Genomic DNA, 9139 nt, shown 5'->3' with positions numbered 1-9139 from the left:
CTTGATTCTTAGAAGATGAGCTAAAGAAAGGCAGAAAGGGTCAGTTACACACTGTTCATATAAAATGTTATTGGGACTGGCTTGGGGTAACATATACTAACTAATCATTACATACTAGCAGACTCCTATCTACACAGTAGCATTTCATATACAAAGCTGACTAAAAAAATTTGGAACGTTGTTTAAAGCATTGGTGAGGGATTTCAAAAGCACCTCATATTAAGAATGGATTGGCGTGAAGTCACTGGAGGTTGACTGGAGACGGTGGCTCCCAGAGTTAGCGGTGGAATTGAGCCGAGCCCTGCTGGGGAGGTTGTTGGGCCACTCAGCCCCGGACTCGGACCGCTTGTCCCCCCCTCCTCCCTCACTCCCTCACCACTGTCCCTTTCCCCCGCAGAAATGGCTGTGGCCGCGGCCGTGGTGTCGCCGGTAGGCGTAGGGGACGCGGCTGGGGAGGGTCTGTACGTGGAGTGGGCGCCGGCCTGACCTACCACGTGTTCGTGGTGATGGAAGACCTAGTGGAGAAGCTGGAGCTGCAGCACTACGAAGAGGAGATCTTGCGTAGAAACAACCTGAAGCCCCTGTCCAGACTTTATTTTGCTTTCCTGCTACATGTTTTGCACCCTTGCTGCTTGGCTAATTAATAAAGAGAGATGCCCCTTTGAACAGCCATAGGAATATGATGATCCCAATGCAACAATATCTAATATGTTATCTGAGTTTCGATCATTTGGGAGGTCTGCAGATTTTCCGCCATCAAAATTAAAGCCAGGTCGGGGAGAGCATGTATGTTATGTTCTTGATTGTTTAGCTGAAGAAGCCCTAAAATATGTTGGTTTCAGTTGGAAAAGGCCAGTATACCCAGTAGAAGAATTAGAAGAAGAAACAGTTCCAGAAGATGATGCAGAATTGACAGTAAATTAAGTAGAGGAAGAAATTGTGGAAGAGGAGACTGATAATGAAGAAAACTTTATTGATCTCAATGTTTTAAATGCACAGACCTACCGATAGGATATGAACGAGTCTGCCAAACAAGAAGATATTTTGGAATCTACAACAGATGCTGCAGAATGGAATCTAGAAGTGGAATGTGTACTACCACAACTGAAAGTCACAATTCGGACTGACAATAAGGACTGGAGAATCCATGTGGACCAAATGCATCAACACAAAAGTGAGATTGAATCAGCTTTAAAAGAGACAAAGGGATTTTTGGACAAACTCCGCAATGAGATCAGTAGGACCCTGGTAAAGATCAGCAGCCGAGAAAAATACATCAACAATCAGCTTGAGCTCTTGGCTCAAAAGTATGGTGCTGCTCGAGCCCAGCTGAATGAGGCAAGGGAAAGATACCAGCAGGAAAATGGAGGAGTAACTGAAAAAACTAGAATTCTTTCTGAGATTACAGAAGAATTAGAAAAGGTAAAACAGGAAATGGAAGGAAGAAAAGGGCAGCAGCATGACTGAAGGTGCTCCTTTGGTAAAGATTAAACAGAGCTTAATCAAACTGAAGCAAGAAACAGTCCAAATGAACATTAGAATTGGTGTAGTGGAACACACATTACTCCAGTCAAAACTAAAGGAGAAGTCAAATATGACTAGGGATATGCATGAACAAACATTCCAGAATCTGTAATAGGTTCTTATAAAAATTTATTGTACTTCGTTCTCTGCTCAGTTTTTTCTTAAGTCCAATTATATTTCATATTGCTTAATTTAAAAAACAATTATTATACCTCACTGAACATTATCAGAATGTCTAAGATACATTATTCTTGTATATATACATATATATTCACATACATTGTGTAATGGTGAATTTGATTTTGAGATGGAATATAATTTTAATAAAATAATTAGAAATTCTAAAAAACAAAAACAAAAAAAAGAATGGATGAAGGAATGGAGAATGTGTTTCTCCTGTTTATGTGTCTTCAAATATTTGAGAGACTATTTTGGTGAAGAGGGACAGACATTCTATGCAGCAGCAGCAGACCAATGAATCAATTGATAAAACCATCCTCAATAAACTTATTGTCTATTATGTATCAGTATGTGCTATTAGTATTATGTATTAGTATGTGCTGATTAATTAATTAATCAATTAACTAACTAACTAACTGGTATTGTGTGAAAAGAATCCTGCAGGATCTGAGTTTGAACCTTGGTTCTTTAACTTTACTTTGCTGAACCTCAGTTTCCTTATCTATAAAATGATGCAGTGGGATTAGATGGTCCTTCTAGCTCTAGATCCATAACCTTAGGATATTAAGGAGAACTAATAGGCTGAAGTTAGAGGGAAACAGATTTTGGCTCAATACGGGAAAGAATCTTCTAACTAGAACTGATAAAAAAATGAATGGGCTGATCTTTGAGAGTTCAGATCTGATGATGTCACCCTTCTCAATAAACTCCAGTGGCTCCCTATCAACTCCAGGATCCAATGTAAATCCTCCCTTTGGAGTTCTAAATTGTTCATAAACTGCCCCCTTCCTGCTTTTCAGTACTCTTACACCTTACACCTCCCTCCTGCCCCAACATACTCCTCAATCCAGTGACTGGTCTCTGCTCTTCCTCAAACAAGATGCTCCATCTTTCAGTTCTGGGAGTGTTCACTGGCTGTTCTCCATGCCTGGAATGCTCTCCCTCTTCATCTCTGCCTCCTTTAAATCCCAGCTAAAATCCCATCTTCAACAAGAAGCCTTTTCAATCCCTCTTGATTATTGATTGTTTTCCATTCAGTTTATCTATAGCTTGTTTGTGCATACAAGTTTGCATGTTCTCTCCTCAGTTAGACTATGAGCACCTTGAAAGAAAGAACTGCCTTTGCCTTTCTTATCTTTAGCTCCTTCACCCATAATAAGTGATTAATAAATGTTTATTGATTGGGCAGAAAGTGTGTTCCCTCGCATTAGAAGTATTTAAGTAGAGGTTGGTCAGGAGTGGGGAAGGAAGGAAGGAAGGAAAGAAGGAAGGAAAGAAAGAGAGAAGGAAGGAAGGAACAAAGGAAGGAAGAAAGGAAGGAGAAAAAAGGAAAGAAATTAATTCAGCTTCAAAGCTTACTAAATGTATTACAAGGTAGGTATGATTTTGAACAATGTAAAAAAAAGATGATTGATATAAATCATTATATAATTATGCCAAAGTATTCCTTTGTTTAGAAATGACATAACATCATTTTAAAATTAAAATTAAGTTCAAATGGGAGACACTTGAAAATGTAACTGAGTGGGCTACAGTTTTCTTCCTTTTGAAAGCAAGGCCATAAATTAAGTTCTGGTTAATGAATTATACATGAGACAGAGCACATATTATTATCGGTTTAAGTAGGTTTTTAGTACTATGATTCCACTCCTACATTGAACACCTTTCCTGGTATGGATAACATACACTTTAAATAGGTTCCAAAGCATTTTCCTGCTCATCTTGAATATAAATGAAAGACCTTTAAAAATTTTTTTTCAGGGACATCATAAGGATGAATGAATCTATACCAAATTTGGTCAACATTTCAAACCCACCTTTCAACCCAATATATTTTTCCCTCATCCTTTGTCCCTTCTCTTTGGCCTGTGCTTGGCCCTTTTTATTTCTGTCTTTTCTCTATACTTCTGGGACTTCATAGCTTTGCATCTACTATTAAGAAACCACCATTGACTTTGGCTGAGAATTTATCACATGCCACCAAAGTCCATTGAAACCAGACATCAAAAAGAGCTTGTATCTCAGGAAACCAGTGTTCAACCAAATGATGAACTCTGACTGTTCAGTCATCCACTAGTTATGGTGGAAAATGAGAGAGGTATCATTACCCCTTTAGGACACCTTAGTAAGATAAGTGATTAATAGAACTCATCTGCAATTTATTCTTATCCAACATAAATAAGGGAATGATAATAGAACATCCTTATGTTCAAATTAACTGGGCCAGGATGAACTGTTTTCTAAAGTATTCTTTCAATACTATAGAATACTCTAGACAAAACTTATCTCGAGTTTCAACTGCCTATTAATTTTTTCTGTCCTTTCCAATCTGAAGTTTATACTTTTTGTTAGAGAAAACAAATAAACCAAAAGCCAAATAGTGCCACCTTCTCTCAGCTGTCCATTATTATGTTTCCTTCTCCCTTGAGTACTTAAAACTTCTTTGATTTTCTCTTTTCTCCTATTTTCTTCTTCTTAAGTACTTTTTTAAGAATTGCATTTTAGTATTCATTGACAATAACAGCTTATTCTGATCTTTGGTGTTCCAGAAATGATTCTCATGGAATTGGACCATATTTTTGTCTTCATCCCATGTTATTTGTCCTTTTCCCAGCTTCTGTTCATGTCTAAAATTGAAGTTGTTCAGTTAGTTCCTTAAGTGTTCACATCAGTCTCTTTCACCATTTTCCTTCTTTTAAAAATTGTTTCTATTTGCATCTTCAGAATTTCATTCTTGAGAATTTGCAGTCAAACATGGGTTGACTTTCCTCATAGAATTTTAGACACTTGGCATCCTACTTATCCTTTCTCTGAATGGTCTTTCAACATCTAGGGTGCATGTAAACCTATGTTCAAACTTTCCTCTCCTTCGCTGTCACACATGCTAGGATTAAGTGGTCACTCCCTATCCAAGCTTCTCATGGGTTCTGCCTCATTTCTTTCTCCAAAACATCTGTCGTATGTGTCTCCACTCATATAGGCAGCACCCTAGTTCAGACCCTCATTGTATCTTTCTTAGATCATTGTAATGGCCTTCTAATTGGTTTACCTGCCTCAAGTCTCTTTCCATTACAATCCATCCTCTGCACACCTGCCACAGTGATTTCCATAGTGTGTGGCTCTATGTTGCCTACCCACTCAACAAACTACAATGGGTCCTCATTACTTTTTGGATTAATTACAAATGTCTTTGGCATTTAAAGCTCTACACAGTCTGGCCCTTCTTCTCCTCCCTGTCTTCTTACACATTACTCACCTCTCTGCTCTCTATGATCAAGTCCTACTGGTTTACTTGCCACTTCTCAAACAATCCATACCCTGTCTCAGTGCTTTTTCATTGGCTATCCTTTATGTCTGGAATGTTCTCCCTCCTCATCTTTGACTCTTCAAGCCCCTGGTTTCCTTCATGAGTTTACTGTTGCTCAATCATTTCAGTTGTCTCTGACTGCTTGTGACCCCTTTGGGGGCTTTCTTGGCAAAGATACTGGAGGGGTTTGCCATTTCTTTCTCCAATTTATTTTTATAGATGAGGAAAATGAGGTAAACAGGGTTAAGTGACTTGCCCAGGATTACACATCTAGTAAGTGTCTGAGGCCAGAATTGAACTTAGGAAGATGAATTTTCCTGACTCCAGGCCTGGCACCCTATCCACTGAGCTACCTAGCTGTTTCTTAATGAGACTCAATTCAAATGCTTTTGCAAGAGGTCTTTTCTGGATCTCTCTCCACCCCCTCACTTTCTGCAAGCTACTGGTACCTTCCCTTCTATTCTATATCTTCTCTCTTGGTTGATTGGTTGGTTGGCAGTTCCCCTTTGTTCCCCAGGAGGATCAAAATGATACCAACATGTGAAAGTCAAGTCATAGTGTGTCCAACTGTGGCTGATAAGAACAATCCATGGTTGGAATGCTCTGCCTTCTTTTGAGCTACTTCAATTCTGCTTTGTTTATAAAGCACAGCTCCCTTTCTGATGGGGGCACACCATGCTGGGTAGTCTCCTGTGTCATGCAATTAATTCCAAAGTTCTTTTGAGAGAGACCTTGAGAGTGTACTTGTATGGCTTCTTCTGACCACCATGTGAGCACTTGTCCATAAAACAGTGCTTTAAGTAAGCACACATTTGGAATTCAAACAGTGTGGCCAGGCTGTTGTAGTTGTGCTCTCTGCAGGAAAGTTTGAGAACTTGGTACTTTAGTTAGCAAAAAGACCTCAGTGTCTGGTATCTTATCCTGCCAGGGGATCTTCAGAATCTTCATAAGATAATTTAAATGGAAGTGATTCGGTTTTCTGGCATAACGCTGGTGTACTATCCAGGTTTCATAGGCAAACAACGTCAACACCGTATTTGTAGATCTGACCAAGGCCTTTGATATGATCAGTCATGAGATTTGATGGAAAATTATGTCAAAATTTGGTTGCCCAGAGAACTTCAGAACTTCATCAGCATTGTACAGCAATTTCACAACAGCAAGCTTGCCCTGGTTCTAGATAATGGACAACGCTCTTGTGCTTTCCCAGTCACCAATGGAGTGAAACAAGGCTATGTGCTTGCTCCAATGCTTTTTTTTTTTTTTTGCTTTTTGGAGGGGGGAGGACAAGGCAATTGGGGTTAAGTGACTTTCCCAAAGTCACATGGCTAGTAAGTGTTAAGTGTCTGAGGCTGGATTTGAACTGAGGTCCTCCTGACTCCATAGCTGGTCCTCTATTCACTGTGCCACCTAGCTGCCCCTCTCCCATGCTTTTTAGCATGATATTTTCAGCTCTGTTGTCAAATGACTTCAATGAGGATGAACATGGCATCAAGGTCACCTACCGCATTGATGATAAATTCTTCAACTTGAAAAGGCTACAAGCCAAGACCACAGTGGAGGGAGTGTTGGTATATGATTTTCATTTGAAGATGATTGTGCACTCAATGTCCCCTCTGAAGCTGAGATGCAACAAAGTATGGATCATTTCTCTGCTGCTTGAGCTAATTTTGGTCTAACCATTAACATCAAGAAAACACAGGTACTCCATCAGCCAGCACCACACCACCCATACATAGAACCATTGGTTATAGAAAATGGAGAAGTTTTGAATGCTGTAGATAAGCTTGCTTACCTTGGCAGTATACTTTCTAGGTAATATCAATACTATTCTATTGATAATAAGGTTGACGCACACATTTCCAGAGCCAGCTCAGTGTTTGGGAGGCTACAAAAGGAAAGTATGGGAGAGAAAAGAGATATCTTCTATCAACCCATTTATGTATATGCTGTCTCCCTATGTTTACTTTCTTTTTTATTCTCTAGTAGCTAGGACTATGTATCTAGATAGCACGGTGGAAAGGATTCTGGGCCTGAAGTTGGGAAGATCTGAGTTCAAGCTCAGAGTCAGACACCTAGTAACTGTGTGACCCTGGGCAAGTCATTTAACCACTCCGTTTCCTCATCTGTAAAATGGGAATGGTACAGCATGTACCTCACAGAGTTGTTATGAGGATCAAATGAGATAATATTTGTAAAGCATTTAGCACAATACCTGGAACATAGTACGCACCATATAAATGCTTATTGCCTCCCCTACTTTACCTGACACATCATAAATAATGAATAAACATTTGACTGATTTCCAGCCTCCCTCATGAGCAAAGTAATTCTCTAAAAACATTGAGTGCCTTGTTCAGGGTCATAAAGCTAGTAAATATCTGAGGTGGGATTAGAACCTTTGGACTCTGTGTCTATCACTCTGTGTCTTCCAAATCTAAGAATCCCAAGGAAACCTAGTAATATCTAGTAAGTCTCTGCTGAGAGGAATTGACAGATGTTGTGGTGTATATGTAGCATCTGGTCAACTGGTACTTAATATGATTTTCTTTCTGTCACATTATAGAGGTTTATACTCTGTAAGATTTCTGGGGAAATAGACAAGAATCTGACAGAATGAGAAACCCTGGAAAAGTTGAGATCTGTCTCTTTGGAAGGAGTTTCCATGAGGATGGATTAACAACTTCATTAGAACATCAACTTCAATCTATTTTTAGTGGCATTCTTATTTCACATTCCAAAATGTAAATGTGAAACTATGTCAAAAGGTCGTCATTTGATGGAGAAATTAATTTGGAAAATTAAGGCATTCCTTCCATCCCCAACACAAATCTTCACCCAATTTCAGAGTTTAATGTCAATCAAATGAATTTGGAAGTGAAAAATTCTATTAAAAACTTTCAGTCAGGAACCAAATGTGTTCATAATTACGAGCAAGATAGCAGTCCTCCAGTTTTAGTCTGAGTTGGAAGGGCTTATTGGGGAAAAGTGTAATTAATTTTGGACACTGATGATATACTTACTGCATGACTATGCATGATGATCCATTAGATGCCTGATATGAATTCACTGTTCGCTTTGATTCATTTTCAACCCTACATATGGCAGATGACTTAACCAGGCCTTCTTACACTTTATTACTCTCCACATACTCTGTGAGTCAGTGACACTAGTCTCCTTGTTATACCTCCCACAAGACACTCCATCTCTTCAGTCCCTTTGTTTTCACTGACTGTGCCCCATTCTAGACTGCTTTGCCTCCCCATCTCCTGGATTCCCTGGCTTCCTTCAAGTCTCAACAAAAATCCTGCCTTCTGAAGAAAAAAAAAATAGATTCTCCTCCCTCAAAGCACCTTGCTTCTAAGATTATCTCCAATTTACCCTGTGTTTATCTAATATTTACATAGTTGTTTGAATGTTGTCTCCTTGGTTAGAAGGTGAACTCCTTGAGGGACTGGATTTGTTTTTCTTGGCATCTCCAGTGGTTAACCCAGTGGTTGGTGCAGAGTAAACAATAAATGCCTGTTTTCTTGACTTATTGGTTTGACCTTGTACCATACAAGATTGTACCATACTCATCCTTCCCCCTATAGACTAGACAGGGCATAAACCTTTATTAGCTCTGAGTACTTAGTCAAATCTGATCCAGACATAAGGTTTGTATCATGTTTCATAGAGAAAGGATACATTGAGTTTTGAATTCTCAGGTCAGATTATTCACAGAGTCCATAACTGACCTCCAAATTGTACCTTTGCACATCAGCAAGCCCCTAAGAGGGGCTTTCTATTTGAGGATATGATTTCTATTCTACCTCTTTCTATTTGAGGATATGATCAGAAAATGTCACCCTCTGAAACTAAAATTCCCTAGAACCAATGGGAAATTAGATTCGTAAGCCACAAAAGTCACCAGCTCTAAGAGATGATTTGTGAATGTGCCTCTGATAAGATTAGGGATACTGCCCATATCTCAGCAAGGGACTTAGGCTACCTCCCTAAGAAAGAAAGCATCAATTTAAAATGTAACAAACATCAGATAAACTTTAAATGCTTGCTCTTGCAACACATTTGTCAGGGAGGAAATGCTATAATGACAGATGGTTGCTGTGACTGATGTGACATTGAAAA

General features: G+C 39.2%; 1 pseudogene; it reads left to right on the top strand.

Moving 5' to 3' along the window:
* Positions 1–399: 399 nt before the first annotated feature.
* LOC138166612 (intraflagellar transport protein 57 homolog pseudogene) lies at positions 400–1885 on the top strand (annotated as a pseudogene).
* The last annotated feature ends 7254 nt before the right edge of the window (positions 1886–9139 follow it).

The sequence above is a fragment of the Petaurus breviceps genome, unplaced genomic scaffold (genome assembly GCF_028583685.1).
Source record: "Petaurus breviceps papuanus isolate PSGF00001 unplaced genomic scaffold, PetGlider_PUasm1.0 225, whole genome shotgun sequence".
In the NCBI taxonomy this organism is placed as follows: Eukaryota; Metazoa; Chordata; class Mammalia; order Diprotodontia; family Petauridae; genus Petaurus; species Petaurus breviceps.
This window is presented reverse-complemented; position numbering and strand designations above follow the sequence as displayed.